The sequence below is a fragment of the Rhinatrema bivittatum genome, chromosome 17 (genome assembly GCF_901001135.1).
Source record: "Rhinatrema bivittatum chromosome 17, aRhiBiv1.1, whole genome shotgun sequence".
NCBI lineage: Eukaryota > Metazoa > Chordata > Amphibia > Gymnophiona > Rhinatrematidae > Rhinatrema > Rhinatrema bivittatum.
In genome coordinates, this window is record NC_042631.1 from 989,581 (window position 1) to 1,011,907 (window position 22,327).

General features: G+C 44.2%; 1 protein-coding gene across 3 annotated transcripts in view; it reads left to right on the top strand.

Moving 5' to 3' along the window:
* Positions 1–22,327, top strand: part of CHRM4 (cholinergic receptor muscarinic 4) — a 94,001-nt gene that overhangs the window by 38,551 nt on the left and 33,123 nt on the right. The window contains exons 2-3 of one of the 3 annotated variants that reach the window (XM_029582387.1): positions 19,925–20,073; positions 21,314–21,771. The exons of 1 other annotated variant lie outside the window; for it this stretch is intronic. The gene's annotated coding sequence lies outside the window, so the exon portion shown is untranslated. The remainder of the gene's footprint in view (positions 1–19,924; positions 20,074–21,313; positions 21,772–22,327) is intronic. One more of the 3 variants, XM_029582388.1, reaches the window with a different exon arrangement.

The window sequence follows — 22,327 nt, forward strand, 5'->3', positions numbered from 1 at the left end:
TCAGTTTATCAGGATCATCTCCCTTGAAATCTGTGGGATATGGTTGAGGAGCACTGGCTGTGGAGGAGTTGTAGGGATGGGTGGAGGATATCTGGCTGTGGAGGAGCACTGGCTGTGGAGGGAGCTGTAGGGAATGGAGGCGGCACGCTGGCTGTGGAGGGAGCTGTAGGGAATGGTGGAGGAGTGCTGGCTGTGGAGGGAGCTGTAGGGAATGGTGGAGGAGTGCTGGCTGTGGAGGGAGCTGTAGGGAATGGTGGAGGAGTGCTGGCTGTGGAGGGAGCTGTAAGAACATAAGAAAATGCCATACTGGGTCAGACCAAGGGTCCATCAAGCCCAGCATCCTGTTTCCAACAGTGGCCAATCCAGGCCATAAGAACCTGGCAAGTACCCAAAAACTAAGTCTATTCCATGTTACCATTGCTAATGTCAGTGGCTATTCTCTAAGTGAATGGTGGAGGAGTTCTGGCTGTGGGATTATATCCCTCAGTGAATATCCTAAGCATATACAGAGCCATCAGCTGAAATTGGATAAAATTGTAATAAATCTTCATTTTTTGTTGATGTCTGTTGTGTGGGGATTAACTTTTGATGACTTTTTACGATGACAATTTTTCAGAATAAGTTCCTGTTTTTTCCGTTTACATTATTTCTTTATTGATGTAGTAGAAGTGGTCGGCAATACACTGGATTGCTGTCCTGGTCTGTGCATGTAGGCTTTTGGAAGGAGAAGACACAGATTTATTGTCCTCACTACTGACTCATGAACAGATGCTTATGATTTCAGCTGAAACTAACTTCTGACTTGTAGAGACCAATGAATTATCTGGATAACAATGTCGCTCTGTTAGCAAGGTGGAGACTAAGCCCTGCTGTCCAACGCTTCCCTGGAAGCGAGTTGCCCCCTCCTCCTGATTCTGTCCCATTGCATGCTGATGCCGTCCTCGTGTGCAGCAAGAGCTGGGCGAGAAGACGAGAGGAGGAGCAAGAGAGATACCTGGGAAACGTGCACCTGACATTTCCTTTTTATCTCCAGTCTGTATTCATTTTACATTTCTTATGCATTCGCAACTTTAAAAAATAATTGGCTGAACTTGTTTGTCCTTATTTTTGTACATTTTGGTTATTATTCAATTTCAACTCCCTAGATAGAGTGGGATTGTGTCAGCTAACGGGATCTTGATAGGATATTGGTCCTCTCATGTTCCAATCTGAGCTGCTCCCGACATTCTCATTGCTTAAACTGAGGCAGTAACAGCTCCTGCTTTGAAACTGGAGCAGCAGAGGAAATGAGATGCCATGTGCACGGTCTCTGACATTTTCTAAAAATGTTTCTTCTTTGCAATGTAGGTAAGTCCCGGGGGTGTGTGCGCAGAAGCACACAGCACTGTCAGACCTCTATGCAAACACCTGAGAGAACCAGGCAGCAATATTGTTGGATCCTGAAGGACTTTTGTCATTTTAAGATAAAAAGTGATAGCAGTTATTTATTTCATGCCTATACTACAGTCAGCACACCTGGTGATCTACAGAAGACTGCTAGCCCCAAAGAGTTGAGAAGGTTTTCAGCAGGGTAACTAAAATATGTAAGGCACAGGTTCATAAACTCTACCCTTCACTCCCCCCCAATCAACAGCTTCTCCTCTTTCTGAGGACAATCCTGTAAAAACACATCATTGGACATCATACCTTTTTAAAATATTCAGTTTTAAATGATCTCTCTGCTAGATTTCCATGCAGCTGTCATCAGGGAATCATCTTATATGACCTGTGACAGGAAAACTACCCAGTTAGTTAGACCCTGGTGGAGGTCCTATGGCACCTTCCACACCCACCAATTTCCTTTGTCCATACGGAGACAGCACAACTCTGCTTAAAAACAGGAGGCATTCCTACAAACATTTAGTTGCAAAGTTCTGGGCATGCATGTCGGTGGCATCTCTAGACTGAAGGACCTTGTAAGCAACAAAGAAACCCCTGGCCACTTTCAACCATCTACTAAAACAACTGCTAACATTATTCAAGAGCATCAATCAAAGTTCTTCTCTTGGCAGTGAAGTCTGGGGCTTATACAGGATAGGACAGAAGCCCAATATAAACTCTGAATCTCTGCAGAATGATGCACCCACAATAAAGGGTGCAGAGCAGAGCTAGGATACTTATGGAAAATACTATTCAAACTTTGGTGTTACTTCACTGTAACAGCAACACATTAGCACACCTCAGTAATATTGTTTAATAATTAAAAACCCTGCAAAAAATGTACTCAGAATTTATAGCAAATCTTCCATACCATAACTCACTAACTTCCAGACTCTAACAGTAAGAACCCTACCTAGGAAAAGGCAACACTGCAAGTATTGCACCATTCCCGGAAACACCTCCTATTATGAAAACAGAGCAAGTCAGGCTGCTATAGATCTCTACACAGAAAGTACATGCTAGCAAAATGTGCCATGGGCTGCCGCTCATACCTCCAACCTTGTGCCATATCCAGGATTCCCTGACACGGGGGCAGACCCCCCCGAGAGACGTGTGGCAAACCACTGATTCTGATCAGGGCCGATGAGCTCTCCAAAGGGACACTACCGCCAGCTGCTTTGAGCTTCCCCTAGGCATGTGTGCACTGGACTTGCCACTTCTTAAAGGGCCCGTGGTGAGAATTTGCCTGTGGTGTCTCCTGATGGTTTCAGGGACTGCTCTGTACTTAAGGCTCCCTCTTGCCTCATAAATAGGTCGTTGACTCCTGAAGAAGTGCTTTGCCAGCGTTCCCTTCCTGTTTCCACTGTGGTGTTCCTGACTCCATATCTTCTGTCCATGGTTCTTGCCATCTGGTTGTCTCTGGATCTACTCGTCTGTGGTCTGACCCAGTATGGCATGTTCTTATGTGGTCAGTCTTCCTCTTGTCTGTCTTCAGCATCTCCTTGTGTTCCTGTGGTCCCTTGTCTTCATCTTCCTTGGATTGATCTTCTGGCTTTGACTTTAGACTGGACCCTGATGCTGCTTGACCTCCACCTGCCACGGACCACAGCCTGTACCCTTGTCATAAGAACATAAGAAAATGCCATACTGGGTCAGACCAAGGGTCCATCAAGCCCAGCATCCTGTTTCCAACAGTGGCCAATCCAGGCCATAAGAACCTGGCAAGTTCCCAAAAACTAAGTCTATTCCATGTTACCATTGCTAATGGCAGTGGCTATTCTCTAAGTGAACTTAATAGCAGGTAATGGACTTCTCCTCCAAGAACTTATCCCAATCCTTTTTTAAACACAGCTATACTAACTGCACTAACCACATCCTCTGGCAACAAATTCCAGAGTTCCTCAACAAGACTTTGCTGTCTGTCGCATGTCCAGAATGTGGCCTGACCTGGCTGTGTTTCCTGCTGTGCTGGCCTTTTGTGTGTACCTAAACTTCAGATAATCACCTCCACAGAGGCCTACGCCAAACTCCAGCCGGCCCCAGCACCCGAGGGCTCAACCTAAGGGGAACAAGGGCTAGTATTGGTGAAGTTCCAGTTGGGCATCTGCTCCTGCCAGCTCCACCTGCTGATGGTGGGGACCTGCAGGGCTCCTTCCTGCACGTTGTGCCAATTCTATCTCAGCCTAAGGGTCCACTTCCGCAACAGATTGCAAAGCCCATGGACCCAGTGGAGGCCACCACCCTTCAGGCCATTCTGGGCTTGGACCACAAGATCCAGGAACAACAGTTCTTCTTCAAGTTTCTGGCAGCATCCATGGAACATCTCGATGCTTGGCTGGAGTCTATGGCAGTTCCTGCCACACCACCGCCATTTGCAACCACCCCAGCGTCTCTAAGTCTCCCCTCTATTCCTCTGCCAGCACCTCCCTGTTACACTGGGGCTGAAGCAATGTTGGGGCTTTATTAATCAGTGCTACATGCACGTTTTGCTCCAACCGGCTCTATTCCCAGTAAAGGCTACCAAGATCACCTTCATTCTCTCCAGTCTTGATGGCAAGGCCCTAGCATGGGCATCACCACTCTGGGAATGTTCTGACCCGATCCCACCTTCAAAAAGGTTTAAGATGATCCTGGCCACCAGGCTGCATCCAGCGCGAATCTCCTACACCTAATTCAGGGGAACCAGTCCCTAACAGATTATGCAATAGAGTTCTGGACCTTAGCAACAGAACTCAACTTGAGGGAGGACTGTTTGCATACCATCTTTCTTGAGGGGGCTCTCGTCTTGAATCAAGGACTAGCTGGCAACTCAGGACCTCCTGGAATCCTTGGGGGGGGGGGGGGTCTCACTGACCTGGCCGACAGGATAGATCGTCACCTCCAGGAGTGTACCTGGGAGCTCCATCTGTCTCAGAGGCCCATCACCATGGGTTCTCACTTGCCAATGCCACTGTCACCACCCACTTTAGTCCCACCTTCAGTGGTGCACATGGAGGAGCTGATTGAGCTGGGATGAGGACACATATCCCCAGAGGAATGCCCATGGAATAGTCAGTCTGGACTATGCCTTTACTGTGGCAGTTCAGGGCACCATATAGCACAGTGCCCAATCAGACCATGAAACTTCCAAGCCTAGGATCCAGCAGGGGACTGACCCTAGGCTTCATGACTCCAGCTCCCCAATTGTTGCTCCCCATAACCATCTCCATAGATGATACAAGTCTTTCTGTCCTGGTCCTTGTGGACTCTGGCCACTGGTGGGAACTTTCTTATGAAGGCCTTGGTGGACCACCTGTACATTCCAACCATCCCCAAAAATATTCCACTAATAATTTCCTCCTGGTAGAATTACACTTACTACTGTACCAAAGACCTTGTGCATTGGCGCTCTACACATTGAACAAATCGCATTCCATGTCATCGATAAAGCAATTCACCCCATGGATCTGGGGCTATCTTGGCTTCAACTCCATTCTCCACAGTTCAATTGGATCTCCCTGAAGCTCTGCAAATGGGGTCCCAACTGCCACAACTCTTGCTTAGAAAAAGTGGAAGTTCCACCATGTCTTCCCATGGCCATCATGTTGGCTCGCATTCCTCCACCATACATTGATTTCTCAGATGACTTTGCTAAGAAAGCAGAGCCTCTACCCCCTCATAGGGAGTTTGCATAATTGAGCTGTTACCCAATGCCAAGCCACCTCATGGCAGGATGTACCCATTGTCACTCCCAGAGATGAAGCCTTGACAGGGGTTCATCCATCCCTGCATGTCTTCAACTTGTGCAGAATTCTTCTTTGTCTCCAGGATTCTTCTTTGTCCCTGTATTGATTATCAGGATCTCAATGCAGTTACCAAGGAAGACTGATACCCATTGCACTTAATCTCAGAATTGTTCAATCACCTGGATGTGATTGAACAAGAATCATACCCAGGCAAGAATTTTTACCAAATTAGATATCCAAGGAGCTTACAATCTGGTCTTCCATTTGTCATGCCAACAACAAATGGAAGACACCTTTAATGCCCCGGCAGTGTTCCAAAAGATGATGAACAAGATTCTCAGACACCTCCTTTACACCTATGTTATGGTGTACCTTGACGACATCCTCATTCTTTCTAAGGATCTCATCTCTCATCACCGAGATGTCTGCTGAATACTCAAATGCTGCTGTGACAACCAGTTATACGCCAAACTGGAGAAGTGTCTGAGAAAGAGAACCTTCCCTTCCTGGGGTATATTTTCTCCAGTAAAGGCTTCAACAGGGATCCAGATAAACTCAAAAGTGTATCTGTGAGTGGCCCCAGCCTAGCAGGTTGTGGGCCCTACAAAAGTTCCTGGGTGCCAACTATTACAGATATTTCATAGCTAACTACTCCAAGATTGCCACAGCTTTCACTGCCCTCACATGAAAAGGGGCTAATGCCAAGATTTGTTCACCTGAGGCTGAGATGGCCTTTCAAGACCTATAAGTCGCCTTCCTGCAAGAGCCATGTCTCCATCATCCAGACCCTACTTGCCCCTTCATCGTTGGAGTATGCCTCCTTGGTGGGGCTAGGGGCCATCTTAAATCAGCACTCCACCAAGGGCACCCTGTACGCATGTTCCTTCTCCTCGAATTAGGGAACACTTGGCAATCAAGTTAGCCTTACAGAAATGATGCCACTGGCTAGTGGATGCTCAATACTGCATAACCATCTGCACCAATCATAAAAATCTGGAGCACCTCCAGCACTCCCAACATCTGAACACTGGACAAGCTCGCTGGTCTCTGTTCTTTGCCTGTTTTGATTTCAAGATAAGGCATCATCCAGCGCTCAATAATACTCGGGCAGATGCTCTTTCCCACTCCTTCCAGATGGAGGACATCTCAGAACCTCTCAAGCACATTATAGTTTTGGCTAGAGTCCTCCTATCCACCACTCTGACTGTTCCACCAGGGAAGACAGTTGTCCCATGCAGACTCCGTGAAAAGTTATTAAAGTGGTCACATGACTCCCATGTAGCAGGATACCCTAGTCTAGCTCAGATGCTCACCTTTTATCCAACAGTACTACTGGTGGCCACAGATGCAATGTGACATCCAAGCCTATGTGGACTCTTGTCCCACCTGCGCACAGCAGAAACCCCTGTCTGGTTGACCCTCTGGGCTATTTACAGCCATTTCCAACACTCAGGAAACCCTGGACCCACTTGTCCACTAATTTTGTGGTGGAACTCCTCCTCTCAAATGGCTGCTCTGGTTGTGATGTAGCAACCAGAAGAAGATGGATCAGTGAAAGAGATTATTTATCACAGTACACAGGCCCGACTCTGGCCGAGTTTTGCTCTGTACATAGAGCTGCCTCAGGGGCTACTGTGGTGCTTTAATCGGTAATTTTCATAAGGTTTGTAGACACATAATGTTTGTTCTTTGACACTCCTTTCCGCCAAACATGGTTATACAGTGGAAATGTATTAGCTGGTATGTCTTAGCCATTCAGTAAATACTAGGCATATTGATTATGATGACCTCTGCACCATACTATCGATTATTCAAAAGACTCACTACTAGGCAATTGCACTCTCAAACAATGGCGTTGTCTCTCCTGCATTTGTGAACTTGCCACAATCAGCTCCGGTTACCCTCTATGCATCCTGCCCCCAGATATATTGGGCTTTTTCCCCATCCTCAGGAAAGTGCTTTTTCCCCATCCTCAGGATAAGTGCAAGGTGATGCATATAGGGAAAAATAACCCATGCTATAATTACACGATGTTGGGTTCCATATTAGGTGCTACAACCCAAGAAAGAGATCTAGGTGTCATAGTGGATAACACATTGAAATCGTCGGTTCAGTGTGCTGCGGCAGTCAAAAAAGCAAACAGAATGTTGGGAATTATTAGAAAAGGAATGATGAATAAAACGGAAAATGTCATAATGCCTCTGTATCGCTCCATGGTGAGACCGCACCTTGAATACTGTGTACAATTCTGGTCGCCGCATCTCAAAAAAGATATAATTGCGATGGAGAAGGTACAGAGAAGGGCTACCAAAATGATAAGGGGAATGGAACAACTCCCCTATGAGGAAAGGCTAAAGAGGTTAGGACTTTTCAGCTTGGAGAAGAGACGACTGAGGGGGGATATGATAGAGGTGTTTAAAATCATGAGAGGTCTAGAACGGGTAGATGTGAATCGGTTATTTACTCTTTCGGATAGTAGAAAGACTAGGGGACACTCCATGAAGTTAGCATGGGGCACATTTAAAACTAATCGGAGAAAGTTCTTTTTTACTCAACGCACAATTAAACTCTGGAATTTGTTGCCAGAGAATGTGGTTCGTGCAGTTAGTATAGCTGTGTTTAAAAAAGGATTGGATAAGTTCTTGGAGGAGAAGTCCATTACCTGCTATTAAGTTCACTTAGAGAATAGCCACTGCCATTAGCAATGGTTACATGGAATAGACTTAGTTTTTGGGTACTTGCCAGGTTCTTATGGCCTGGATTGGCCACTGTTGGAAACAGGATGCTGGGCTTGATGGACCCTTGGTCTGACCCAGTATGGCATTTTCTTATGTTCTTATGTAAAGTTGGCCCCATGACTTACCAGCTATGTCTACCCACTTTCTTAGGAGTCTACAAAGTCTTCCATGTCTCCCTCCTGAAATAACTAATTCTCTCGTGGCCCTCAAGAAAACCACCCAAACCACAAGAAATTTCCTCTGAGGATGATGCTACCTATCAGGAAAAGGAAATTCTCAACGTCCAACGATGAGGAAAGGAATGGAAGTACCTTATCTTTTGGGAGGGCTACGGCCCATAAGAGAACACTTGGGAGCCTATTTCCAATCTTTCCTATTTTTATCCTAGATAAGAATCTCCTGAAGAAATTCCATTCTACGTACCACAGGAAACCTAAACCCGCAGGAGGGGATTTAGAGGAGGGGACACTTTTGTGCTCAGTGGTCTGTGGGCTTGTGCTCTTACTTCCAGCCCTGAGCAGTATCTGGAATTCCCTGATGCCAGGGCAGACCCCCTGGGCAGAAGCGCAGCATAGTACTACATTTGAACAGGCCCAATGCGCTCTCCAAAGGGACGCCACTGCCAGCTGCTTCGGGTTTCCTAGGTGTGCGCACACTGGACGCTGCTTCTTAAAGGGCCTGGGTGGGAATTCCTCCGCAGCACCTCCTGATGACATCGGGACTGTTCTGTACTTAAGGCTCCCTCCTGCACTTCATAGGTGCCTCAGCAATAGGTTGACTCCTCCTGAAGAACTGCTTTGCCAGCATTCCTGATTCCTGTCTCTGCTGTGGTGTTCCTGAGTCCATGTCCTGTCCTTGGTTCCTACCCTCTGATTGTTTCTGGATCTCCTCATCTGTGGTCAGTCTTTCTTTCATCTGTGTTTAGTATCTCCCTCATATTCCTGTGGTCCCTCATCTTCTTCCTCATCGTCATCTTCCTTGGATTGATCTTCTGGCTTTGACTTTAGACTGGACCCTGACACTGCTTGACCACAGCCTGTAGCTCATCTTCGATTGAACTCTGCCTGTCTCTGACCTCTGCCTTGTCCAGACTCTGCTGCTTGTCGCCTGTCCAGATTTGACTTAACTGCGCTTCCTACTATGCATCTACCAAGCTTCAGATCTTCACCTCCACAGAGGACCGTGCATAAGTCCAGCTGGCCCCGATACTTGAGGGCTCAACTTAAGGGGAACGAGGTCTGGTATGGTGAAGCTCCAGTTAGGCATCTGCTCCTGCCAGCTCTGCCTGCTGACAGTGGAGACCTGCCAGGCTCCTCCCTGCAGATTGTGCCTACTCCACCTCAGCCTAAAGGTCCACTTCCGCAATACAAAATGCCTCACCTTGATCACATGCAGAACACAGACAGATCCTCACTAAATACAGAATAAAAATACCATAAAGTATAAATAGAAATGTGCAGACAAAAGGAGAACTGGAAACCACAACAAGCCAGACTCTGTAAACAGTGCAACAATAGAATAAAAAGAAATATCATTTCTTGTTAAACATCAAATACATTCAAGAAATATAAAATATCAACCAAATCATGTCAAATTAGCTGATGAATAGAACATCAAATAATTAACAACACATACAAAATGTGTAATGAATTACAAAACACCAATATAATATTTCAAAAGAGCAGACATATCACATCCAATAATTAAAACTGATGAGAATTTTAAAAATCCCCTGCTTTGCATTCCTGGGAACTTTAGATTTCCTGAAATTGTCGTAGATTGGAGAGGGGCACAAAATCTTCAACCTCTCTGCTATTTATTGAAAGCTCATTGTGTCTAGTATGAAAGTCACAATTATCTGATATGAGATGTTCAGCAGTGATCTGAGAGAAGTCATTCTAACGGGAGTACATTTTTACATAAAGGGCCAGGTTTTATATTTATTATTCATTGCTATTAAAAGGTGATAAAGGACAATAGTAACTTTTAGTATTAGTTCATATTCAGCTCTTTTTTTCCCAATCTATCTTGATTGATAATCCCCTCTGTAATAATGTTATTTATCTAATATTTCTGACTATACCTAGATACTATTATGTACTTACGTTATACCTTGTTACTATCATCAGCTGTTTCATGTACTTGTTTTCAACTATTATCTTGTTTTATGAATAACGCTACGGCGTATGTTATGTAGTTCTCTGTACACCGACGTGATACCTCTGATGAGCGGCGGTATATAAAATCCAATAAATAAATCAATCATTTTTCAAGCCCACACTTTCCTCAAAGCCTCATCACAGTCTCCCTTTCTCTTCAGGCATAGCTCTGACTCTCTACTTGCGACTTAAACTCTCCACACACAGGGCCAGATGTACAAAGCCCACAAAATGAGGGGCAGGTAGGGTAGAAAACCCTTTAGTAGTACATCTGGCTCAATTAATGAAATACACTAACTTTAGTATGGATTTTGCATCTGACTCAGATCCACAAAGTTTCAAATTAAAAGCAACAAACCCACAGCCAAAATCCAGAATGCAAAAGAAAGATAGCAAGAGCACAGCACAGCTTTCCCAAAACATGAACCCCACTTTCCCCAGACTCAGAGGCCAATGCAATAATCTGTGCATTAAGGAACTGTGCACTGGATTTCTGCAAACAATTTTAATGCACAGATTAATTTTGTAACTCCTATTGCAGCAAGCTAATGATGCTAATACACTGAGGGAGAGGTGGAGGGTGGGAAGAAAGAGAGCATGCTGAGAATAAAAAAGAGAGCCAGATAAATCATACTTATCTGGCCAGACTTCTTTTTTTTATTTTTATGTGCCGCATAGCAGTGCTGGAAGCTTAACTCCATTTCTGACGGTGTTAAATTTCCAGCACTAAAATAATCTGGGTTAGATAATCTGCATTAGGAAGCTCTACTCATTTGCATGGAATTTCCATGCAAGGACACGGAGTAGAATTCACATTTTTCAACACACATTTTGTGAGCGTAAAATTCTTTGTTGCATTGGCAGTAAAGTTTACGCTCACAAAATGTGTGTTTAAAAGAAGGTTAAACTGTGCATTCGGATGATGCAACATTCTGCACTGGCCTGCCAGGGAAAGGTGTTGCAGTGGAAAGACCAGGCCTGCCTCTGGATTTAGTTTCAAGGATTTATATTGCATTTTTGTATTCTATCCCCAGATGATGCTTTCTAAACCTACAGTCAGGATTTTTAGCCAACCTTTCCAAATAATGTTCAGAGTAACTTACAGTAGTAGTAATTCAGGTACCGTAAGTCCTTTCCCCAAAGAGCTTACAGTCTAAGGGAGTACCAGAGGCAATGGGATATAAAACAATTTGCCCTCAGTTGCAAGGAGTTGTAGTATGAGATGGGCATTTGAACTCTGGTGTCCCTGCTTCTTAGTCCATTATTCTAACCATGAGACCACTCTTCCTCTACTATTTTGATGCACATAAACTTAAATCTGAGTTTTAAGGCACTTGATGCCTACATTGGTGACAATTTTTGACTGTGTACATAATTAATAAAATATTCATAAAATTATGAATTGTTTTCCTGGCAATGCTCTTAAAAGATGAGCCAGATCATCATAATATTTGGCAATCCATATGTATTTTTTTAAATCTCTAAATGAACTGCTTTATAAGTGGAACATTCTTTGGATCATGCAACTGTACTCAGAATCACTTCTCCTGTGTTCCTATGCACACACTTGCACATAGCCACACTGTCTGCATCTGAAGGAGCCAATGTGCTCCTGAAAGCTCTTGTACAATGAATAATTCTTATGTTGATATCACAACTTGCAAATAATTAAGGTTCCTCCAGAGCATAAAGTTTGGATTTTATCACTTAAGGAGTGATGCCAACACATTCTGTCTTTTTTTTTTCATCCATTTTTTTGGATTGGGGTTAAAACTGTTAAGGAAGAGAGTGAAAAGCAAAGAAGTTATAAACATAACATGACACAGGGGCAGCTATGCTGTGGATTCTGTTTCTAGTCCCCTGCATTCTCGGGTAGACTTACAATGTGCAAACATCCTACACATAAGATGTCTGAATGTGCAAGCGGGATAGCTTCTGTACAACTTCTTTATTTTTCTTATAAAAGGACTCACAACTGACTTCAGTTTTCTTCAGAATCAGTATGGCTGCTAGACCTACACTACTCTGTTCTCTAATTCAATGTTGCTCTGGATTTAAAATCCCCTGCAGAGGGACTCTCCAATATATTTCTTCTGTCTTCATATGCAAATTGTAGATCAAAAACTGCACTAGTTTTAAAATCTAAAGAGAGGCTCACAGAGAAACTAGAAGGAAAAACAGGACAGGATTTTTTTTTTTTTGAGTAGCGTAGGGACCCAGTTTTCTGTATGTTAAAAATAAAATAAAATGTGAAAGGGAAAAAAGCCAGAAGAAATGCCTGAGTGTGTGTACATTTTGTACATCTGAGATTGTGTATTTACAGCCAGCATGGATTTACCCAAGGGAAGTCTTGCCTCACAAATCTGCTACTTTTTTTTTTTTGGAAGGGGTTAATAAACATGTGGATAAAGGTGAACTGATAGATGTAGTGTATTTGGATTTTCAGAAGGGGTTTGACAAAGTCCCTCATGAGAGGCTTCTAAGAAAACTAAAAAGTCATGGGATAGGAGGCGATGTCCTTTTGTGGATTGCAAGTTGGTTAAAAGACAGGAAAGAGCAGGATTAAATGGTCAATTTTCTCAGTGGAAAAGGGTAAACAGTGGAGTGCCTCAGGGATCTGTACTCAGACTGGTGCCTTTTAATATTTATTTATTTTATTTAGCAGTTTTATATACCGAAATTCTTGTAGGGGGTACAAATCAGTTCGGTTTACATTTATAAATATATTACATATATTTATAAATGATCTGGAAAGGGGTATGATGAGTGGGATGATCAAAATTGCAGATGATACAAAATTATTCAGAGTGGTTAAATCACCTGTGGATTGTGATAAATTGCAGGAGGATCTTGCAAGACTGGAAGATTGGGCGTCCAAATGGCAGATGAAATTTAATGTAGACAAGTGCAAGGTGATGCATATAGGGAAAAATAACCCTTGCTGTAGTTACACAATGTTGGGTTCCATATTAGGTGCTACCACCCAGGAAAAAGATCTAGGCATCATAGTGGATAATATTTTAAAATCGTCGGCTCAGTGTGCTGCGGCAGTCAAAAAAGCAAACAGAATGTTAGGAATTATTAGGAAGGGAATGGATAATAAAATGGGAAACGTCATAATATCTCTGTATCGCTCCATGGTGAGACCCCACCTTGAATACTGTGTACAATTCTGGTTGCTCCATATAAAAAAAGATATAATTGCGATGGCGAAGGTACAGAGAAGGGCAACCAAAATGATAAGGGGAATGGAACAGCTCCCCTATGAGGAAAGGCTAAAGAGGTTAGGGCTGTTTAGCTTGGAGAAGAGACGACTGAGGGGAGATAAGATAGAGGTCTATAAATCATGAAAGGAATTGAATGGGTAAATGTCAAATGGTTACTTATGTTTTTGGATTATACAAGGACTAGGGGGCACTCCATGAAGTTAGCAAGTAGCATATTTAATATCATAACAATAAACCGATATGATGTACTCACTAATATCGTATAGAAAAGCTTCTAAATAAATAAATATTTAAAATAAATTGGAGAAAATTATTTTTCATTCAACACACAATTAAGTTCTGGAATTTGTTGCTGGAGGATGTGGTTAAGGCAGTTAGTGTAGTTGGCTTTAAAAAAGGTGTGGATAAGTTCATAAGAACATAAGATTTACCATACTGGGTCAGACCAAGGGTCCATCAATCTCTGTTTCCAACAGTGGCCAGTCCAAGTCAGAAGTACCTGGCAAGTACCCAAACATTAAATAGATCCCATGCTACTAATGCCGGTAATAAGCAGTGGCTATTCCCTTATGGGGGAGTTTTACTTTCCCAGTGCATGCCCAGCACATTTTCATAGGAACCCAGCCTCATGCGTATCTGCCGGTAAGTGCAGAAGTGCTGGGGCGGAGGCCAGCTGGGACAGTGCCATTTGGCCCTGATCCGGGAAGTGCGCGCCGGCAGGCGTACAACACGCGGAACTTTCTACTGCTCAGGAAAGCAGGTAAGTTCCGCAACAACAAAAAAATAGGGTAGGGAGGTCAAGTTTAGGGGTTGGGGAGGAGAGGAGAGGGGAAAAGGAGGAAGGTTAGTTAGGGGGTAGGGAAGTTCCCTCCCAGTCTACTCCTTTTATTGGAGTGGACTGAGAAGGAATTGGGTAAAGGCCTGATTGCGTCGCTGCACATTTTTTACAAAATACCCTTCTTTCTGCACGCGACTCAGAATCTGCGTGCACATGCACACACCGATATGAAATCAAGCGTCCATGTGCATGCAGGTAGCTGATTTTATAGCATGCATGTGTCAATGAGCACATGTTATAAAACTGGCGTGTCCATGTGCATGTGCCGGGAATCATGTGCACATGGTCACCCGCACAGCCCTTTAAAAATTTACCTCTAAGTTAACTTGACTAATAGCAATTTAAGGACTTCTCCAGGAACTTGTCCAAACCTTTTTTTAAACCCAGCTAAGCTATCTGCTTGAACCACATCCTGTGGCAATGAATTCCAGAGCTTAATTGTGCTTTGAGTGAAAAAGAATTTTCTCTGATTTGCTTTAAATGTGCCACATGCTAACTTCATGGAATGTCCTTTAATTCTTGTATTATCTGAAAGTGTAAATAAATACATTTTCCCATGATTCTGTAGACCTTCTCCATATTCCTCTCTCATCCATCTCTTCTGCAAGCAATATCTCAAACAATATCACATCTACTGAGAACTTTAAATTTTGATATATAACCAAACCCAGGTATCCTCTGACCTTTACCAGAAATTCTGCAGATGAGGACAGTTGCAGATTGTGGGAAAATAGTGGCCCGGGAGATTTTTCTCCATACTGGCCCATGGGTACCCAATTATACATACAATTTGGTGAGTCACCAAATACAGAATAAAGGGACCATAAAATATACACAGAAATGCACAGATAAACTGAACTGGAAATCACAACAAGTGAGACTGTATGTAATGCAGCAATGGAAAAACAGAAAATACCATCATTCCTCATAAAACATCAATCAAGAACTATAAAACATCACAATAGGAAAATCATACTAAAAATATATATTTCAAAACTGCAGATGAATAGAACCTCCAGTAATTTAACTCAGGGAAATTTTCAAAAATTTGTAGATAACACCAATAAAATATTTCAAAAAGAGCAGACATCAAATAATATTCAATAATTAAAACTAATAAGGATTTTAAAAAGCCCCTACTGTCCCCTTCTGTGGGAGCTCTTTATTTCCAGTCACCTTGATATTGTCGAGGATTAGGAGGTTATCCTCTCTCTCTCTCACACATATTCACATGTCCATTCTCTCTCACACATACACTGTCACATACATACACATTCATGCTCTTATATCCACCATAACCTCTCGCTCTCACTGACACTGACACACTCTCAGGCTCTAAGACACTCCCCCTCCACACACACACACACACCCTTACTCCCTTGGATTTTCTCATACACACTCATGCTTTCACACTCACTGGCTCCCTCACATACACACAAACACACACACCCAGGCAAGCTCCCCGTCATTCACACACACACACACACACACACACTGACCCCCAGGCAGGTTTCCATTCATTTTCACATCACTCCCTCCCCATCCCCCAGGCATGCACACATTCATTCTCTCACACACAGACCCCCAGGCAGGCACCCATGCATTCACACACACACAGACCCCCAGGCAGGCACCCATGCATTCACACACACACAGACCCCCAGGCAGGCACCCATGCATTCACACACACACATACACCCCCAGGCAGAGTCCCATTCATACACATGCACACACTAAAGGCAGACCCCTCTCTCTTTTGCCAGCAACCTCGGAGCCTCTCTCATTCCTCTGCTGCCACTGTCACTGATGCCGCATGGCTATTGGGGAGGCGCTGATTGCTGCTATTGGCTCTGAAGCCCATTCTGCTGCCTCCTCTGTGCAGGCCCCGTGGGTTTCCACTTCCTCCATGCTGATCTCGTACATTGTGAAATCAGCATAGAGAAAGTGCTACTCTTGCACATTCCTAAAGATTACATGTGCCAATCAGTAAAAAGTAATTTATTTTTTTTTACCTTTGCTGTCTGATCTTAGTTTTCTAATCGGTTGGGCATAGACTTTTTTTTCCCACCTTCCCTTTCTTATTTTTTTTGCCAATTCCTTTTATATTGTCTTTTTTTCTGTTTCTTTTCTCTCCATCTTCTTCCCTCAAACACACAGTCAGGTTCTCATTCTCACATGCATTTCTCTCTCTTACACACACACAGGCTCTCACTGTCACATGCTGTCTCTCTCACACACCCAGGCTCTCTCTCACACCCACATGCTGTCTTGCTCAAGCACAGGCTCTCACTGTCCATGCTCTCTCTCATACAATCATTCATGCACAGTCTCTCTCTTGCACATGCTGTCTGACTCTCACACACCCAGGCTCTCTCTCACTCCCACATGCTGTCTTGCTCAAGCACAGGCTCTCACTGTCACATGCTCTCTCTCATACAATCATTCATACACACAGGCTCTCACTGTCACATGCTCTCTCTCATACAATCATTCATACACAAGGGCTCTCACTGTCACATGACACACACACACAGGCTGACACACACACACAGGCTCTCACTGTCACATGCTGTCTGACACACACACACAGGCTCTCACTGTCACATGCTCTTTCTCATACAATCATTCATACACACAGGCTCTCACTGTCACATGCTCTCTCTCATACAATCATTCATACACACAGGCTCTCACTGTCACATGCTCTCTCTCATACAATCATTCATACACACAGGCTCTCACTGTCACATGCTCTCTCTCATACAATCATTCATACACACAGGCTCTCACTGTCACATGCTGTCTGACATACACACAGGCTCTCATGTCACATGCTGTCTCACTCACCCACACAGAGGCTCTCACATGCTGTCTCTGCAAACATTCAGCTCCCTACTCCCACACACAGTCTCTCAAACTCCTCTCACACACGCACTCTACAGACCCTCAGCCTCTCTCTCACCTCTGGGCCGCCTCTTCGCAGGTCGCTGCAGGATGGGCTCTGCAGAGGCCCTGACACCGGGCCTCTTCCTCTGCTCGGGCCGCTGCGCCTTGGGATTCGCGGCGGCCCGTGGCTCCTCTTCTGCACGCGCTGATGCTCCGCCTCCTTCCTGCCCACGCGGCTCCGGCAATGTTTACTTCCGGGCCGCACAGGCAGGAAGGAGGCGGAGCATCGGCGCGTTTAAACGGGATCTTTTTCTGCGGGCCCTGGTGACGTGAACCTTACCTCGGCCCTACCGATGCGCCGCATGAGCCTCCCTGCGCCCGCGGGCATTGGCTCCCCTCGGGATACCGCTGCTCGCAGCGCCCCAGGCCCAGATCTAGTGCTTCCACCGGCCCTGTCCGCAGCTTCCTCTTCGGGCCGCAGCTGTCACTATTTAAAAAAAAAAAACAAAAAACCAATCACGTGACGGGAGCGAGCGGCCCCACCGGGGGAAGCCCCTGGATGAGGACAGGACCGGAAAGAGTGGTCTCAAGTGCCTGTCCCACTATTGCCCATCAAGAAATGTTTTCTTGAATCTTGCATAAAGATAGATATTGTCTGTTAACTCTGTAATTCTGGAAAAAACATTTCTCAGATGTGTTCCCATTTCCCATTACTCATCAACAGAGTCCTGTATAAGCCAGAAATAGCTGATTTTCCAATTCTTCTGACTTAAAGAACTATTCCAACTGTGTCAAACTCTCCTTATAATGTTTCATTGCTATTAACTTCAGTCACGCCTGACACAGGCCTGATGTTTCAATTCTATCATCTGTTTCAGCAGCAACATTTTTAAAGACCTTCTTCATTATTTACATTGATCTGACTTTATCATACAGAGTTAAAGTTCAACATCACCAAATACAATTTCCATAATACATACCCTTCCAAAAGATATTCCATGACAAATGTGTATGATTAATTTAGCACAGCAGATTTTTGGATTATTTCTCTGGTATGTTTTTTACAGGTCTCGATTTTTTTTTTTTTTACAACAAGAGGTGTTTGAAAGAGTATTGTAAATGTACTGATAATCATAACCAATCCAATTAGTCCAGGCTTAGTCAGACTTAATCCACTTTTCAGGGCAAGACTCTCATAATCTGAGGAAGGGCCAAGAAGAAGCCTGTGAATAGAACTGAAAAAGTTAACTTTTATAGCCACACAAAATTTTGTTTAGAGCTTTCATACAGTCAACAGTTACTCAGCCATTGTCTGAAAATGCCTAGTTCAGGGAGCCACAAACAGGTCTGTGTTTCAGGATATTCACAATTAATATGTATGTTCAGTTCCAGTTACCCATTGGCTTTATTTGTTTGTGGTCACCACGATAAACCAAATGATTTTACACATCTGTAAAAAGCTGAAGTTTCCACTTTAAGATGATCCTTGTGTACAGAGGAAACATGAAATATCTACAAACTATTAATCAGAAAAAAAACATTGATTGTGTAGGCATAAATATTTTATTTATTTTAAAAACTTATATAGCACATAATCTGTTCATACAATAAAGCAGTTTACACAATTCATATACATAATTAAAAAATAAAATCAATATCAATAACACAATTAAAAAATCTAACAAATATTAAAATTTAATGCATTAATAAATCAAACATAACACAAAACAATGCTAAAAGAATAATAATCAAAACAACAATAAACATTAAATAATGAAGCCTGATACACTAATCCCCAATCTCTGTCCAACCCTTAGCAAGGTATAACAAAGGTGTCCCAAAATATTATTTCCCTCTTCACCTACATCTTTGCCCCTGCACATTACTCATTGGAGGGAAACAGATGAGACTTGACCATAGCAGGAAGTTAATAAGGTAGATGATAAAACTTCAGAATACTTTCTATCGCTGCAGTGGACGCTACACAATAAGATAAATGTCTTCTTTATGCCATTCAATCCTCCCACCTCCTCCCCTCCTTTAACATCTCAGTGATTTATAGCCTTAAGCTATTAAAAGAATAATGTGCAGCAGATTCCTTCAGTCTGAGAATGTCCTGCTCTTGACAGGAGTCCCTATCACCGCATCTGGTCCTTGCAAACGCTAACAGGAGTCCCTATCACCGCATCTGGTCCTTGCAAACCCTAACAGGAGTCCCTATCACCTCAGCTGGTCCTTGCAAACGCTAACAGGAGTCCCTATCACCGCATCTGGTCCTTGCAAACCCTAAGAGGAGTCCCTATCACCGCATCTGGTCCTTGCAAACGCTAACAGGAGTCCCTATCACCGGATCTGGTCCTTGCAAACCCTAACAGGAGTCCCTATCACCGCATCTGGTCCTTGCAAACGCTAACAGGAGTTCCTATCACCGCATCTGGTCCTTGCAAACGCTAACAGGAGTCCCTATCACCGCATCTGGTCCTTGCAAACGATAAGAGGAGTTCCTATCACCGCATCTGGTCCTTGCAAACGCTAAGAGGAGTCCCTATCACCGCATCTGGTCCTTGCAAACGCTAAGAGGAGTCCCTATCACCGCATCTGGTCCTTGCAAACGCTAAGAGTAATGAAGTAAATAATCAGTTCGGCCTAGCAGCTGCGATTCCCATAGAGAGAGAGCTCATTGCTGTACAGGTTCTTTAAACACGTTTGGATTAGCAAAAGACACCCCACGAAATTCCTGCGACATCAGATGTCAAGATGTAAGTGAATGGGTCCCATAAATCAACTCGTTTGGCTCCTTCTTTGGTGCCCCCTGATTTTGCCAAGTCTTTTGAATTGCTAATGTTCTGCCTTAGTCATTAATCATAGGATTATTCTGCCTCTATTTTCTTTCTGTTTACACAAGGACGGACGTGTCATCCTGTCCTTTCAGCTCTTCCTATAGGTACTAGGGAGGTGGCGGAGTTAATCCCAGGGTGGAAAACGTGGTCGCCAGCAACAGATATTGCGGGACGTGCAGGTGAGGAGAGAGAAGAGGAACTGCTCCGACGACTCGCACAGCAAAGCCGAAGAGATGAAGTGGTAGGATTAGTGAAGCAGAAATGCTGTTTGCCTGCTTGCTCTTTAATCCTCTTAGCCCGTGTGATGCCTGTTAACCTTTGCAGTCTGGCTGATAGAGCACCTTTTAACGGGCTTACCAGCCGCCTAATACTGAAGCCAAAGGTCAGAGTAACTTCCAGAGGCGCTGCCCCTCACTCATTCTCTGCTCAAACCATTTTTTTCTCTTCTTAATGCAAGTGTTGCCCCATCAGTATCACTCCATCTTTATTTAAGGAGTTAATCATATTATTCATAGCCAGATGTCTCCTTAATGAAGTCCAAGTCTTTGTAAAGTGAGTCTGGGAACGCTGAATCTCTCCTGTAGGCATTTGGAGCCTGACAAAGTCCCTTTTAGGCAGTAAGGTCTCCTCAAAGCATTGCATTGCTTTCCTTCATACATTACACAGATAGAAGCGAAACCCAATACAAAGCATGGAGAGAGCGAATTCTAACACTGAAAGGTCTGAGTAAGAACGAGACCCTGAGAGAGGGACAGTAATGTTCTTCCTCTACAATCAGACGCGACTTCAGTGTTAGGATCTGCAATGCCCCGAGTGCCAGGACCTGGCTCTGCCCCTCTGCCCCTTGCTCTTGGCTTCCCATTAGCACTGCCAGCCCCTGGGTTCGTAGGCGAGCCTGGAGCTGTCCAGTGCTGAACGCCTCGGCTCTCCTGCTCCGCTACAAATGTCTTCAAGTCAGCGCTGGTTTTCTTTGTTTGTTGGTTTTATTTGCGGGCAGGGGTTGTCCCTGATATGCTGAGATGGCATCTCAGCAGCCTCCACGCCATGGCAACAAGCTGGTAGCAAGACCAAGACACGGAATAGCAAAATATTGTCGTCGTGCATTTCTTTTCCAGACAGGGGAGGGAAAATAAAGAGGAGAACTACCTGTTTACAATATATTTTGAAACAAAAACCTGGTCGCTCTTTATTTTCCATGATACATAATGTGCTGTATGTTATGCAGTGTTCTTTACTTTAATTTTATTCAGCCCACTTCTGCCGAGTAAACAAGGTGACAGGAAGAGCTGGATAAAGACAGCATCTGGATCCGTTTAGCTTAGAAAAATGCATCATTACTTGGAGGCAGATTAGGTAACTGAAAGGCTAAGGCTTGCTTAGGAAAGCTCCAGTGAGCCAGAGGACTGCTCTGAAGACATTCGCTTCTTACAATGTCCCTCCTTTCTCTCTCTTTCCCCCTCCCCCCCCCCCCCCCAACTCAGTTACCTCCTCTGATTTGACAGATGCAAGGTATGATCGTACGTTCGGCAAGTGGTGAAAGCCGAAGAAAGTAGCTGTTGCAGCTTTAACGATTGGCTGAACTTGCATTACCTCATTTTCCTGGGCTGCCTGAATGCTTTTGCACTGTCTGAGCCACATCCAAGTTGGGACTGGATGCACTGCCTTCAAGGAAGTGCTGCTTTCTTACTGCCTGCTCTCAGGACTCGCCCCAGATCGGACGTCCTCATCCTTTCAAGACCCACCAAGGATTTAAGGAAGAGACAAATGGGGGGAAACAAAGCAGAGGCTTCGAAGCCTCGATCACAGCGTCCGGCTTTCTTTCACTTAGCCTAGTTGAAGGTCTCCGGACTTTGCAGCCTTCCAAGCCCTGCAGGGAAATGCACCATGAGCTTTGAGGATGCCAACAGAGCTGGGGGCATGGGATCCTGGAGACTCTCGGGTAAGTTCTCACCTTTACTGCCTCAGGAAGAGATTTACTTTAGCTTAAAGACTGCCACGTGCAGCAGTGTGTGGAAAACAAATCGTAAGCATGTACCTGTGCTTTATTTCTAATTGAGTTTTGCTGAATAAAGTCCTTCTAAAGTGACAGTGTCCTTAACAGTTAGGGCCAGTACCTGGCATATCTGCTTCAGGAATATTGTCTTTGCACTCTGGATGATCCTTTACAGCACTGGGGCCAGTAGTATGTAAGAGAAAGAAAGCAATGACGGCAGACGAGAAATAAAGTAGTGAATGAGGACCGAAAGCTTCCTGCAGCTGATATAAAGCTCCTTGGGAACTACTCCCTCTTAACTGGAGAAGGATCTGCCTGGCATCTGAGTAAGGAGGGCTTTTTTTTTTTTTTTTACATGGAGGGGCTTTAGCAAAGGTTTGCTGCAGGGCAAATATTCCAAATTTCCTATTGAGAATATTTTCATTGTCAATATGGAAGAAAAGCTGAATCGATCTGCCTTTCTCGCTCGCTCTGTAACTGCAGTAGAGGATCACTCGTTCAC